Source organism: Phocoena sinus, chromosome 5 (genome assembly GCF_008692025.1).
Source record: "Phocoena sinus isolate mPhoSin1 chromosome 5, mPhoSin1.pri, whole genome shotgun sequence".
Lineage (NCBI taxonomy): Eukaryota > Metazoa > Chordata > Mammalia > Artiodactyla > Phocoenidae > Phocoena > Phocoena sinus.
In genome coordinates, this window is record NC_045767.1 from 96,193,444 (window position 1) to 96,198,376 (window position 4,933).

The 4,933-nt window shown below is 37.3% G+C and overlaps 1 non-coding gene across 1 annotated transcript; it reads right to left on the reverse strand.

Moving 5' to 3' along the window:
- Positions 1 to 4,123: 4,123 nt before the first annotated feature.
- LOC116754873 lies at positions 4,124 to 4,230 on the reverse strand. The gene has a single exon (XR_004350202.1). It is a non-coding gene; the product is annotated as a U6 spliceosomal RNA (small nuclear RNA).
- Positions 4,231 to 4,933: the final 703 nt, after the last annotated feature.

Genomic DNA, 4,933 nt, shown 5'->3' on the forward strand with positions numbered 1-4,933 from the left:
TTTTCTTCCCTAGTTAAAACATAGCAAATCATAGTACTTAGTACTGTCTAATATGTCGATGCCCTATGCCCTAATTTTTTCTTTATTCTGCACTGAACGAAAAGGCTGAAGTCTAGGAGAGCTACAGCTGTGTGGGAAGGCTAAACAACCCCATGGCAAAAACACTGAGGACAGAGATCATGTCAATCATCTGACATGCCTGCCCTTGGATGGTTCCAAAGAAGATAGCTCCTTCTCACCTGTTATGAGGTATAAGAGGTACAATAAAGCTGTTGGAGCTTTGGCTGAAAAAACATACTCATGTAACATAAATACACATAATTTCTAAGGCCATAGATGGTCTTGTTATTTCTTTTATTTAAATACGTCCATAAATGACTAATGTTGAAGGTTTATCTTAGCTTGAGATGTTATAACAAAATAACATAGACTGGGTGGCTTAAACAACAGATATTTATTTCTCACGGTTCTGGAGGCTAAGAAGTCTAAGATCAAGGTGATTCAGTTCTGGGTGAGATCCCTCACCTGGCTTGTAGATGGCCGCCTTCTTGCTGTGTCCTTATATGGTTGCGAGAGAGAGCACTGGTTTCTTTGCCTCTTCTTATGATGATACTAATCCCATCATGAGGACCCCACCCTTATGATCTTATCTGAACCTAATTATCTCCCAATGGTTTCACCTCCTAATACCATCACATTGGGGGTTAGGACCTCAATATATGAATTTGGGGGGAACACAAACATTCAGTCCATAACAAGGTTGTTAGAGGGATTAGGTGTTCTAGTAAGATGACCTGGGAAGAGGAGGAAGTGTTTGCAAACATTTATACAATTTACAGTAAAATATTCTTATCAGCCACCTGTCTATAGTATTTCTTTATTTATACTATGAATCATATCAAGGTGCCCAAAATTGTACTGACACTTGAGAATGAAAAATTAGAACTACAATACGTCTGATTTAGTCTTCTTTAAAATTAAGTTGAGAATATTATGCAGGTGTCAAAAGAAATGAGGAAGTTTTGCATAGACTGATAAGGCATGACTGGATATACTAAATGAAAAAAAATCAAGATGCAAAATTGTTTTTAGTAGTAAGCTACCTGTGTGTTATGTGGCAATGAAAAATAAATATAGATGTATTGTTGCAAAAAAAATTTTTGGAAGGACATATCAATGTTATAAAACTGGTTGCTTAAAATGGGAAAGAGGTATAAGATAAAGAGAGCAGTTAACTTATGTAACAAGACTTCTCTAAGTATGTATTTTTACATAATTTTCACCTGGGAACATATATTATTTTCATACTCAAAAAATTAAATTAACCTAAAGTGAAAAAAATAAATAGCTAATTCTAATAAACTCAACAGAACTGAAATGAATAAACCAGCTCTATATCAAGTTGGTGACATAAACACACAGAGTTAATACTTATTGTAATTGACTTTTATACTCAGTATTATGACTGTATATCCTTTTATACTCAGTATTTTGACTATATGGAATATATTCTTAAGAAAAATTGAGCTGCAAAAAAGTCTTTTTTTTTTTTACATTTTCTATACTTTTTTTTTCTCAAAGCTATTATTTATTCTGTACAAGTTTCCACTGTACATCACATTTTTCTACTCTTGCTTACACAGTAAACAAGTGTACACCAGCCCTTTGGCTCAGGTTCACAGGTCTTCCCTGGAGAAGGGTGTCAGGCCAGTTAGAAAAAAGTCTTACATTTTATTCAATAATCTAATTGTTAGAAATATTATTGATATTATTCATTTTAAAGTATGTGTGTCATATCTGTGTGGGTGTGTGTGCATGAGAATAATGCAAATAAGAAATTATACATAAGACCTAATTTGTGGACTTCTGCAGATAATGCTTAAAAATAAGATGAGTATTAGATTATTTTTCTTCCATTCATTTTCTACTGAAGCTATATAGTTTGGCTTAAAGATTTGGATTCAGTTTTAATGTGAAAACATTTAGAGTTCTACCAGAGAGGACACTTTGGCCCCTGACTGCTTGTTCAAGAGAGAGCCCCAGCTGCTGCTGCCACTGCCTCATCTCCAAGTGCTGCCTGGCTGTCTTGGACTCCTCTGGGTGAGGGCGTGGTCTTCCCCATGTCTGCCATAGAAGGAGCATCAGCTCCAATGCCCGATCTGACCTGACAAGACCCCAAAACACTCTAGCTCCTCTCATTTCTTGTGCACTCAGATGATACGTGGCCTAATAGAGTGTGGGATTTGGTGTCCTTAGTGACTTCCTAGAAAGGTCTAAGCAACACACGTGAAAGTGCAGGGCCACTAACAACTCTTGGGGTGAACTTTGACCGATGATCCAGGAGGAAGCCTGAAAATTAATTCCCCTCACTTTTTTCACCGCAAGGGCTGTTCTGAGGCACAGTGGTTTCTGAAAGCCTGATTGAAATGTTTCTTACATAACTGAGCTTCTTCCCTTTCCTCAATTCTCTCTTACCTTCACTCTACCTGCCTAGGTTTGCACCTTCCAATGAAGCCTTAACAAGTAATCTGCCTCAGGCTCTGTTTTGTAAATAACCAGGGTTAAGAAAGCAATTATGTTAATGCAGTTAGGAAAAAGAAGTTTTTAGAGTAAGAGGAAAAAAAAAAATATATATATATATATATGTGTATGAAAGTAAAGGTAACTAAAATCTTGTAATTCAATTCAAATTGGAAATATCTGTATGAATTGACAAAGAAAAAAACCAACCTCCTATTTTCCTTCTTTGGTCCACTGAAAAGCAATCATAACTTAATAGCCATAAGCATATCTATTAACTGGATTATGGTCTGTATTTATTACATTTTCACAAATGCACCTGTAGAATGACAGGTCGTTTTGTTTTTTTTGCGGTATGCGGGCCTCTCACTGTTGTGGCCTCTCCCGTTACGGCGCACAGGCTCCGGACGCACAGGCTCAGCGGCCATGGCTCACGGGCCTAGCGGCTCCGCGGCATGTGGGATCTTCCCGGACCGGGGCACGAACCCGTGTCCCCTGCATCGGCAGGTGGACTCTCAACCACTGCGCCACCAGGGAAGCCCCTAGAATGACGGTTTTTAAGTCTAGGGCAGCCTTTATAAGATTAACCTGAGATTTTGGGGAGGCCACAATGCAAGCTATCAAAGAATATGAGTTATGTTAAAAGGCCACAGATAGACACTAAAATGAAGAAGATCTGAATAGCCAAAGACAGTAAAATTTGAGCATCAAAAAGAATAATGAATACAATTTATTGCAACACATACATTACGTAAAATTCCATAAGTTCATAATACATGGGAGAGAACCAACAAAACAAAACTCAATTCATTAATCACTTTATTTAAAAGCAAAAATCTAAGAATAAATATTTATCTTGTTTTTCCTTTAGGAACTAAATTTGAAAATAACCAAATAGCCCTGGCTAATGAGGGAAAGTTCTTTATGAAGAATTCTCACTGAAAGATGTTAATAGAATGATAAATTAGAAAAGCATGATTTTGTAACCTCTAGTAAAATAATTGATATTTATTTTGGATCTTATCAGAAAGTGAATTTCCAAGTTGCTTCTCTAAGAAAAGAGCTTTCTATAATAATGAAGAGATTGTGTAAATAGATTAAAGGTATATTGGCTTATCACCTGGAGACTAGGAACTTTTTTTTTTTTTTTTTTTTTTTTTTTTTTTTTGCGGTACGTGGGCCTCTCACTGCTGTGGCCTCTCCCATTGTGGAGCACAGGCTCCGGATGCGCAGGCTCAGCGGCCATGGCTCACGGGCCCAGCCACTCCACGGCATGTGGGATCTCCCGGACCGGGGCACGAACCCGTGTCCCCTGCATCGGCAGGCGGACTCTCAACCACTGCGCCACCAGGGAAGCCCCGAGACTAGGAACTTTTTAATAGCAAACTATATTTGTGAGGATATTTGTTATATATTGTTCATGTAAACCTTTAAAATGTTTTTCATAGAAGGTTGATTTTATTCACCAGACCTGTGATAATTTAGCCACTGATTATGACCTCATTGATTAAGCTCCTAAAAATTAGAGTAGTATTAAAGGAAAATGCAGACTCTTTTAGCATGTGGAGCATTGCTAAAATACTTTCTTCTCACGAAATGTTATTACTATTCTTTCAATGTTTCACAAATTTACATCATCCTTGCACAGGGGCCATGCTAATCTTCTCTGTATCATTCCAATTTTAGCATATGTGCTCTTGAAATGAACACACAAAATGTTATTTTAAAAGTAGATTAAATCTGGTTCTGGCAGATTAAATTTAAAGTTTAGAGTAGAAGCTTAATGGATCAGATCAATGTTCAATGTTTCAAAAGTAACTGGCCACAGTGTGAAGGGTATGTTGTGAGTAGGAGATCAGGTAGACAATATTTTAATGACCTGAATTTAGTTAGTGGCAGAAAGAATGGAGATGATGATCTGAATTTGAGAGGTGTTCCAGAAGTAGAATTAATAGGATTGGTCATTGATTGGATGGGGGCAGAGGGTGGAGAAGAGGAAATGTTAAAGGGAAAGTCAAAATATGTCCCAATGTAATAGTTTAGGTGAATGCTTACAGACTGCAGGGGGTTAAGCAATGACTAAGAGATGAGGAAAAGCTTTTTGAAAGCCTTGTATCACTGTATAACAGCATGACATTTAAGGCATTTAAAAGTCTGTCCTTGCACTGTCCTAAGGATCTAAGAAGTCAGTGGTACAAATCCATTGCAGTTTCCCACCTTATGTTTTTATTTATACCATTTTTTCCTGTATGGAATAATCCCGCCCTCACATGTGCTATGTTAAATCACCCTGGTTCTTCAAAGCTCAACTCTAGTATACATCATCCCCCAGAAGAGGTCAATTATTTCTTTTTCTATGTCTCCATAAAACTTAATTCAAAACTTTACTACAGCCCTCATCACATCATGTTAT